Source organism: Felis catus, chromosome B1 (genome assembly GCF_018350175.1).
Source record: "Felis catus isolate Fca126 chromosome B1, F.catus_Fca126_mat1.0, whole genome shotgun sequence".
NCBI classification, from domain to species: Eukaryota; Metazoa; Chordata; class Mammalia; order Carnivora; family Felidae; genus Felis; species Felis catus.
The window spans coordinates 106,792,545-106,804,103 of record NC_058371.1 but is presented as its reverse complement, the minus strand read 5'-3'; the positions used below and the strand labels follow the sequence as shown (position 1 = coordinate 106,804,103).

At 34.2% G+C, this 11,559-nt stretch overlaps 1 pseudogene; it reads left to right on the top strand.

The window, feature by feature from the left end:
- Positions 1-4,186: 4,186 nt before the first annotated feature.
- On the top strand, positions 4,187-9,450 carry LOC101096724 (annotated as a pseudogene).
- Positions 9,451-11,559: the final 2,109 nt, after the last annotated feature.

Here is an 11,559-nt window from a genome sequence, read left to right as displayed (position 1 = left end):
TGCAGAAAAGCATTTGACTTAATGCTTGTCTTTGGTAAAAATTCTAAGTGGGTATAGAAGGATCATGTCTCAACATAATAAAATCCATAGTTGACAGGCTCACAACTAACATCATAGTCAATGGTAAAAAGTTTAAAAGCTTTTCCTTTAAAATCGGGAAGACAAGGATGTCTATTCTCGCCACTTTTAATTAACATAGTATTGGAAGTCCTAGCCAGAACAATCAGGCAACAAAAAGAGATAAAAGCATACAAATTGGGAAAGAAGTAAAACAGTCATTATTTGCTGATGATAGTGACACTACCTATAGAAAATTCTGAAGACTCCACCAAAAAAATTTGTTAGAACTAATGAATGAATTCAGTAAAAATGCAGTATAAAAAATCAATATACAAAATTCTGTTGTGTATCTAAACACTAATAACAAACTATTAGAAAAAAGTTAAGAATCTATTTACATTTCCATCAAAAAGAATAAAATACCTAGGAATAAATTTAGCCATCACAAAATACCTGTATGCTAAAAACTTTAAGACATTAATGAAATAAAGATGAAACAAATAAATGGAAAAAAATTCCATAATCATGGATTGGAAGAATATTGTTAATTGTCTATATTACCCAAAGAAATTTAGAGATCCAGTGCAACCTCTACCAAAATACCAGTGGCAATTCTAAAATTTGTATGAAACCACAAAAGACCCCAAATAGATAAAAGAACCTTGAGAAAGAAGAACAAAGCTAGAAGCATCACATACCATGACTTTAAAGTATATTACAAAGCTAATCAAAACCAGTATGATATTGACATAAAAACAGACACATAGATCTTGGAACAGAACAGAGATAAGAAACAAGCCTACCCATTTATGGCCAATTAATTTACAACAAAGGAGATAAGAATTTACAATGGGGAAAAGACAGTCTCTTCAATATATAGTGATAGGAAAATTGGACAGCCATCTGAAAAACAAAGGAACTAGATCACTATCTTATAACATATAGAAAACTCTTTTACGTTACTCTTGGCAGTGATTTTTTGGCTTGGACACTAAAAACAAAAGCAACAAAAGCAAAAAACAAGTGGGACTACATGATACTAAAAAGCTTCTGCACAGCAAAGAAATCTATCAAGAAAATACAAAGGCAACTAACGAATGGGGAAAAACAGTAGCAAATTGCACATCTAATAAAGAGTTATTATCCAAATTATATAAAGAACTCATCCAACTCAACGGCAAATAAAAAACTGATTTAAAAAATGGGAAGATCTGAATAGCTCCAAATAGATCACATCTGTTTGATTGGCTATTATCAAATAATCAAGAGACAAGTGTGGGCAAAGATTTGGAGAAGAGGAAACCCTGGTATGCTATTGGGAAGGTAAATTCCCAATGGTTGCAGCCATTATGAAAAACAGCATGAATGTTCCTCAAAAAGTTAAAAAATACAAGTATTTATATGATCCAGCAATTCTCTTCTTGGTAGTTATCTGATCGAAACAAAAACACTAACTCAAAAACATATCTCACAATAACCAATATATGAACACAACCTAATTGTCCATCAGTGGATGGATAAAAAATATATGCTATATGCACACAATGGAATATTAGTCATAAAAGAGAATTAAATCTAGGGCATCTGGGCAGCTCAGTTGGTTAAGTGTCCAAATCTTGATTTCGGCTCCGGTCATGATCTCATGGTTCGTGAATCCAAGCCCTGCAACAGGCTCTGCACTGACAGCGTGGAGACTGCTTAGGACTCACTCCCTCTCTCTTAAAAAAAAATAAACAAAAAAATTAAAAACTGGGGCACCTGCACTCACTCAGTTAAGCATCTGATTTGATTTTGGCTCAGGTCATGATTTTATGGTTGGTGGGTTCAAGCCCCATGTCAGGCTCCACACTGGCAGTGTGGGTGGACATTAAGGGCATTATGCAAAATTAAGTAAGAGAACACTAATATATATTTTACTTACATGTGGAATATAACAAACAAACTCACAGATACTGAGAATAGATTTTTGGTTGCTAGATGCTGTGCATGGAAGATGGGCAAAATGTGTCAAGAGGTTCAAAAGATACAAACGTACAGTTAAAAAATAAGTCATGAGGATGTAACATACAGCATGATAACTATAGTTAATATTGTATTGCATATTGAAAATTGCTGAGGATAGATCTTAAATTTTCTGATCACAAGAAAAAAAGTTCAACTTTGTACAGTAATAGATGCTAACTATACTATTATAATCATGCTGCAATGTATACAAATATCAAATAATTACTTGTGCATCTGGATATAATATTATATGTCAATTATATCTCAATAAAAAGAAAAGAAACAGCTTGAAGCCATTTGGATATTATTTTGTAAAGACCTTGTATAGAGCAAAAAAATATTTTGCTAAATAGATTCATATGTAGGAAACTTGGGACTGAATACTTGTATTCCTTTTAATTACTTGGATACAAAGATGGGATTCAGAAGTTCAGACAAGTTATAGGGAAGTAGTAAATATGATTAAAAGGCAAATTAATAGTGTGAAAGTGATAAAAGTAAACCACATTAGAGATGGGGACAGTAGGGGGAGCTCTCACACACTGCCCCTCCTTGTCTACTGCAGGGAAGAGAGGTACCTTACATTCTAAACAGGAATAAGCCTACACTTTACTACCTAAGAAGAAGGAAGAAAGATTCCCCTTTGTGCAGTAATAGCAAATGAATGTGTCACAACTCAACCAATGAAAAGCCACTATACTTCAAACTGCCAGTTCACTCCCTCCAATAGACTTTTTATTTATGAGTTTCTCTCAACTCCCTTTTCTTCTATAAAAGAGCCCTCCTCTCCTTTGTTCTTCAGATTGTCTATGGTTTTGCTGTAGCTTGCTTGTCCTGAATTGCAGTTCTCCACTATTCCTAAATAAACTAATTTTCAGTAGTAAAATAACTGACAGTTTTATTTTTATGGTTAACAATAGAAATAAAATATGGGAATATATGTGTTTAATGTACCATATCTAAAGGACTGACCATAGAGGAGATTTGAGGTTTAACAAATACATAAATAACTCAGAGAAGAAAATATAACTTTACCTTGAAAGAGTCCGTGGTGGAGATTGATGAAAGTCACATTGAGGTCATGTTTAAAAATATAAATCAAGCACCAATTCAGCTGGCACTAGTCCTGTTGGCTACAGGTCCACTCACATAGAGATAGGTAGCACACAAAACTTGATAGGACTACATATCCTGCCTCTGGGGCTTTGGGGGTTCCAAATCGCCAAATTCCAGACCACCTTTCCTCAGTCTCTGTGAATGGTGATCCTCTCAGCAGAGGACTGGCACACAAACTTTGCTAATATCACATCTTATTTTCATAAGCTTCTGTAAATCTTCCCCTTTCAATAAACTCTTGGTCAGAGTCCATCAAAAGCAGTACAAGACTGGCAGTGTGCATGCAGCCCCAGTAGGGGTCAGCATTATCCAAAGTGGCTCCCCCTCCCACTCCCTGAGGAGATGGGAAGATAACCTTACGCAAGTCAGGCTGCAGTCCCAGAAGTGGGTTGGGTACAGACTGCTGGTCTGAGTACATGCCCCACCCACAAAAATAAGAGTTTCGGAGGAGGGGGGCAGTAATTTGGTGATATTGTATCTCTGCACCTATCTGGTGTGACTCAACTCAAGCCCAGGGTGGCCCCAGACTGGCCCACTAACAACATAAGGACTAAGCACTACCTACAACAGGTAAAGAGGGCCATTACAAACCAATGGACTAAAGGAAAAAGTGGCTTGGCCACAATATCAGGGTGCATACAATACACATAGGTGACAACCCTAAATTTCCAGGTTCAAGTGAACAGGGGACACTGTCCTGCAGGACACTACAGGACTTCTTCTTCATAAAGACATTACTTTCAAATAAAGGAGATCTAGCTGACTTTACTAACAGACAGAAATAGACACAGAGAGTTAGACAATGTGAGAAGACAGAGGAATATGTCCCAAATGAAAGAACAGGACAAAAATCCCAGCAAGAGACCTAAGTGAAACAGAGAAAAGCAATATGCCTGATGGAGAATTTAAAGTAATAATCAGAAAGATATTCATTGGGCTTGAGAAAAGAATAGAGGATCTCAGTGAGACTGGTAAGAAGATAAACATACAACAGAACCAATCAGAGATGAAGAACTCAATAAATGAAATTAAAGATATACTAGATGAAATAAATACTAGAGTAAAGGAAGAACGGATCAAAAACCTAAAGTACAGAGTAATGGAAAGCAAGTAAGTTGAACAGGTAAGAGGAAAAAACAATACAAAGTGAAAATAGACTTAGGGAACTCAGCAACACCATCAGGTGTAATAACATTTGCATTATAGAGATCCCAGAAAAAAAAAAAGAGAGGGAAAAGCTAGCAGAAAATTTACTTGAATAGGTAATAACTGAAAACTTCCCAAATCTGGGGAAGAAAACAGAAATCCAGATCCAGGAGTCACAGAGAGCCCCCCAAAAAATCAACCCAAGAAGGTCTACACAAGGACTCATAGTAATTAAAATGGCAAAAGGTAGTGATAAAGAGGGAATTTTAAAAGCAGCAAGAGGGGCGCCTGGGTGGCGCAGTCGGTTAAGCGTCCGACTTCAGCCAGGTCACGATCTCGGTCCGTGAGTTCGAGCCCCGCGTCAGGCTCTGGGCTGATGGCTCAGAGCCTGGAGCCTGTTTCCGATTCTGTGTCTCCCTCTCTCTCTGCCCCTCCCCCGTTCATGTTCTGTCTCTCTCTGTCCCAAAAATAAATAAACGTTGAAAAAAAAATTAAAAAAAAAAATAAAAGCAGCAAGAGACAAGAAAACAGCCATATACAAGGGAAACCTATAAAGATATGAACTGATTTTTCAGCACAAATTTGCAGGGCAGGAAGGAGTGGCATGATATATTCAAATGTTGAAAGAGAAAAATCTACAGCCAAGAATATTCAATTTGCAAGGCTCAGATCAACAACCTGGAGGACAGAGTAATGGAAAGCATTCAGAATAGGAGAGATAAAGTTTTCCAGATAAACAAAAGCTAAAGGAATTCATGACCACTAAATGAGCCCTACAAGAAATTAAAGGGGACTCTTTGAGTGGAAAGGAAAGACAGTAAGAGTAATAAAAGTAGAAAGCACAAAAGTGATAAAAAACAAGTACATCTATAGAAATCAGTCAAAGGACTCAAAAAGCAAAAAGAATGTGGATTTTGCACCATATACCTAAAACATGGGGGCAAAGAGGAGTAAAGAATGCGTTCAAACTTAAGTAACCATAAACTTAATATAGACTGCTATATGCAGAAGATGTAGCCACAAATCAAAAACTAGTGTTAGACAGGCAAAAAATAAATAGAAAGGAATTCAAGTATATCACTAAAGAAGGTCAACTAAACACGAGAGAACAAGAGAAAAAAGAAACAGGGAAGAACTTCAAAAAAATAACAATGAAACAAGAAACCAAGTGGCAATAACTGCATACCTATCGATAATTACTTTGGATATAAGTGGATTAAATGCTCCAGTCAAAAGACATAGGGTGACAGAGTAGATAAAAAACATGACCCACTTATATGCTGCCTGTGGGAGACTTATTTCAGACCTAAGGACACTTACAGATTGAAAATGAGGAGATGGAGAAACATTTATCCTGCAAATGGATGTCAAAAGAAACCCAAGGTAGCAATATAAGTATGGAGAAAATAGACTTTAAAATAAAGACTATAACAAGAGACAAAGAAAGACACTATAATAATAAAGGGGAAAATACAACAAGATGTAACAATTGTAAATATTTATGCACCCAACATGAGAGCATCCAGATACATAAAAATTAACAATAAACATAAAAGAAGTAATCAATAGTAATATAATAATAAGGGGACTTTAACAACCCACTTACATTAATAGACAGATCATGCAAACAGAAAATCAACAAGGAAACAGTGGCTTTGAAAGACACATTAGACCAGACAGATAACAGATATATTCAGAACATTCCATCCTAAAACAGAATACACATTCTCTTTAAGTGTACATGGAACATTCTCCATAATAGATCACATATTAGGCCACAAAACAAGTATCAAAAAATTGATAAAGACTGAAGTCCTACTATGCATTTTTTCTGACCATAACACTATGAAACAAGCAATCCATCACATGAAAATATCTGGAAAGAACACAATTACATGGAAATTAAAAACATGCTATTAAACAATGAATGGGTAAGAAATCAAAGAGAAATTAAAAAAAAAGAGACAAATGAAAAAAACAATGGTTCAAAATATTTGGGATACAGTAAAAGCAGCTCTAAAAGGGAAGTTTATAACAATACAGGTCTAATTCAAACAGCAAGAAAAAATTCAAATAAACAAACTAAGACAGTTAAGACAAGAACAAACAAAACCCAAAACCAGCAGAAGGAAGGAGATTATAAAGATTAGAATAGAAATAAATGAAAAAGAAACTAGAAACACAAAAGAACAGATCAATGAAACCAGGAGCTGGTTCTTTGAAAAGATCAACAAAATTGATAAATGTTTAGCCATACTCATAAAAAAAAGGACTCAAACAAAATCTGAAATGGAAGAGAAATAACAACACCACAGAAATACAATGAACTATATATAAGAGAATATTATGAAAATTATATGCCAATAAATTGGACAACCTAGAAGAAATAGATAAATTCTTAAAACATATAACCTACCAAAACTGAATCAAGACAAAATAGACAATTTGAATGGATCAATTATCAAAAATGAAATGGAATCAATAACAAAAAACTCCCAACAAAAGTACAGGACCAGATGGCCTTACAGGTGAATTAATCCAAGCATTTAAAGTCAATACCCATTTTTTTTCAAACTATTCCAGAAAATAGAAGAGGATGGAAAGTTTCCAAATTCATTCTATGAAGCAGCATTATGCTGATACCAAAACCAGATAAAGACACCACAGAAAAAAGGAGAACTACAGGCCAAAATCTCTGATGAACACAGATTTCAAAAATCCTCAACAAAATATTAGCAAACTGGATCCAGCAATACATTAAAACTTACATTAAGACAATATATTAAAACAATACATTCCCCATGATCAAGTTGGTTTTATTCCCAGAATGAGAGAACAGTTCATTATTCACAAATAAATCAACGTGATACATCACATCAATAAAAGAAAGGATAAAACATATGATTATTTCAATAGATACAGAAAAAGCATGTTGAAAGGGTACAACATCCATTCATGACAAAAACCCTCAAAAAATTAGGTTAATAGTTAACATACTATTAGTTAACATACCTCCACATAATAAAGGTCATATATGAAAAACCCAGAGCTAACCTCATCCTTAATGGGGAAGTACTGAGAGCTTTTCCCCTAATGTCAGGAAGAAGACAAGAATGTACACTCTCACCACTTTTATTCAACATAGTACCAAAAATCCCAGCCATAGCAATCAGAAAATAAAAAGAAATAAAACACACCCAAATTGGTAAGAAAGAAGTAAAATTTTACTATTTGCAGATGATGTGGTACTATATATAGAAAACCCAAAAAACTCCACCAAAAACCTGCTAGAACTGATCAATGAATTCAGTAAAGTTGCAGGATACCAAATCAATGCATAGAAATCTGTTACATTTCTATACATCAATAATGAAGTGGCAAAAAGAGAAATTTAGAAAACAATCCCATTTACAGTTACACCAAAGTAATAAAATACTTAGGAATAAGCATCCCTAACAAGGTGAAAGACCTATACTCTGAACATTATAAACCACTAATAAAAGATATTTTAGAAGACATAAAGAATTGGAAAGACATTCTATGCCCATGGATTGGAAGAATATTATTAAAATGTCTATATTACCCAAAACAATCTACACATGTAATGCAATCCCTATCAAAATACCAACAACATTGTTCTCAGACCTAGAATAAATAATTCTAAAATTTGTATGGAACTATGGAAGACTTCAAATAGCCAAAGCAATTTTGGAAAAGAATAGCAAAGCTGGAGGCATCACAATTCTGGACTTCAAGTTATATTACAAAGCAGTAGTTATCAAAACAGTATGGTACTGGCATAAAAATTAGATCAATGGAACAAAATAAAAAATACAGAAATAAATCCACAACTATATGGTCAATTAACCTTTGACAAAGCAAGAAAGAATATCCAATGGGAAAAAGACAGTCTTTTCAGCAAATGGTATTGGGAAAACTGGACAGTAACATGCAGTTTTCTAGTTTCATTTTCTAGGCCATTTTCTCTTAGTATAGACAAAATATAAATTCAAAATGAGTTAAGGACCTAAATTTGAAAGCTCAAACCATAAAAATCCCAGAAGACAGCACTGGCAGTAATTTCTCTGACATTGGTTGTAGCAACATCTTTCTAGAGAAGTCTCCTGAAGCAAGAGAAACAAAAGCAAAAATAAACTGTTGGGGCTACATCAAAATAAAAAGCTTCTGAAAAGCAAAGAAAGTAATCAACAACAACAAAAACAAAAACCATAATCAACAAAACTAAAAGACAACCTGCTGAATGGGAGAAGATATTTGCAAATGATAATGAGTAGTATTGGATAATGGTTTAGTATCCAAAATATATAAAGAACTTACACAACTGAACACCAAAACTACAAGTAATCCAATTAAAAAAACGGGCAGAAGACATGAATAAACATTTCTCCAAAGAAGATATACAGATGGCCAATAGATACATGAAAAGATGCTCAAATAAATGATAATCAGGGAAACACGAATCAAAAGCACCATGATATATTACTTAATACTTGTCAGGATGGCTAAAATAATAATAATAATAATAATAATAATAATAATAATAATAATAATAAAACAAGATTCCGTTTGCTACAAAGAAAATCATCAGAGACAGCAGAAATAGTGGCAGAATGAGCCCAGTAAGTCTAGTGGTTCCAACAGTCCTACCTCAGATTCTGCTACTGTACAGAAAACAGAGACTAGTTTAAACAACTGCGAAGGTGCTTCTGGCAGCATATCTGAAAAATCAAGGAATGGGCGGTGGCTGCCTTGCCTGTAACTCACCAAATGACAGAAATGAGCATTTCGAGAGGACGAAATAAATACCTCCAAAACAGAGGTATCAGACCCAGTTGTCACTCAGCCCAGTCCATCAGTTTCTCAGTCCAGTACTTCTCAAAGTGAAGGAAAAGCTCCTGGGTTGCTGAAACCAAAGAAGAGATGTTTTATGTGCAGAAAGAAAGTTTGGCCTTACAGGGTTTGACTGCTGATGTGGAAATTTGTTTTGTGGAGAAGCACAACTGTCCATATGATTACAAAGCAAAAGATGAAGCAAAAATCAGAAAAGAGAATCCAGTTGTTGTGGCTGAAAAAAATCCAAAGAATATACGTTGCTACTTGTGAAGAGACTTAAGCTTTGTTTTTATTTTAATATATCATAGGAAAACATTAAAGAGCAGATGCATGGCCATTTTCCTTTGATGTTCTCTAGAGTTTTACTTCACACTTTTCTGTCTTATAATTAAAATTTTAGGATGTTTGGGTGTTTGTTACAGGCAGAAATGGATAGATCCAGCCCTGCAAAATGTATATGCCTTGCCATAAATAAAATAGGATGAAAATCTGCACAGCAAATTGCAATACACAGTTAGGGACAAAATTTAGTTTTCATGTGCCAAACATAATACATGAAATATCTGCAGGTTTGCAGCGTATCTGCCTTTTGGAATGTAATCAAGACATAATCTTTTGCTAGTGTTATATACCTGTATTTTTTATTTTTAATGGTACACCAGAAAAAGACTGGCAGTCCACTTCTACCGTAAACTTCATCCTGTTAATTTCCACAACATGTTCTTTGGAAGGAGGAAAGCTATAAAGAGGATCAGACGTTTCCATGAAATCAGTATTTGTTACCACATATAAGCCTGGCTAATTGGTCTTCTAAAAGCTGTCAAATAAGACATTCTGTGAATGGTAAACATCACAACTGGTTATCATGAGTAAAGCCATCAAGCCAACAGGGTCTTGAGCTATCTTTGAAGCTTATTGTGCTGGCCTGCACTAGAAGATGTCTGCATTACTCTCATTGCCAAAAATGTTGTGTAGCAAAGAACTGCACTAGGATTTATTTGTTTATAAGAAGAAATTAAAAGTACATTTGGTTTTTACATACAGAGTCCCTGTTGAATAACATGCATCTGAATTTTAAGTTGCAAAAGTATCTGAAAAGTTAATTTTTCATGAGCAACTTTTATTGAATGTTTTGGTTCAAGAAAGGATGTTTAAAGCTAATGATTACCAGAGGTTAAGTGGGTGGGGTTGTGGGTGAAATAGGTGAAGGGCATTAAGAGTATACTTATCGTGATGAGTATTATGTAAGGTATAGAACTGTTGAATCTCTAACTTGTATACCTGAAACCAATAAATATAACAATTTATATTAATTATACTGGAATTGAAAGGAAAGAAAGAAGGGAAGATGAATCAAAGAATAAAAGATGAAAAAATAGAAATCAAGGAACAGAATGTCAAAAAATCTCTGACAAATGAAAATTAGTAACTGAAATAAGCAGACATGGGACTGTTTGTTGGATTAACATTCCATCCACTATGAAAACATTATGGAGATTCCTCAAAATTAAGTAAACCTACCACATGGTCCAGCAATCCCACTTAAAAAAATGAAAACTAGATTTTGAAGATAATATTTGTGTATCTGTGTTCACTGAATCATTATGTGAATTGCCAAAGTACTGAGAAAACCTAAATACTCATCAACAAATGAATGGATAAAGAAAATGTGATAAGTACATACAATGGACTATTCAGCCTTAAAAAGAAAGGATATTTTGTGATATGTGACAGCATGGTTAAACCTGGAGGACATCATGCTAAGTGAAAAACAAAAAGTCACAGAAAGAGAAACTTGCATTAGTTATCTAAAATAGTTAAGCTCATAGAAGCGGAGAATAGAATAGTGGTTGCTAGGGCCTAGAAAGAAATGAGGAGTTGCTTTACAACGGGTATAAAGTTAAAGTTATATAAGATGCATCCCTTTTAGTGATCTGTGTTACAACATTGTGCATATAGTTAAAATATTGAGTGCATAATACAGCATTGTGAGAGTGTATTTCATTTTAAGTGCCTTATCATAAAAAGTCAGATCAAAATTATTCTCTGGATGGTAGTGAACATAGTGCTATTATAACTAATAATCAGAATCCAGACTCCTTGCATTAAGTATTATGCAATGTCCATGTGATATTTTGCAGATATAACTAATTTGATATATCTCTTAATCTTCACAATTTTCCAATTAAATTTTCCTAAAATTCTAGGAGAGATTTTATATCTGAATTATAATTATCCCTATGATCTCAGTCAATAGTAATATATGACATACTAGAACCTTTCTCTACAGAGTTGCCTATAGAGTTGTCTGAAAAGGTATTTTAGAGTTAGGGGGTTCATAAACAAGTACATTGACAATTATGTTATAGTCACATATTT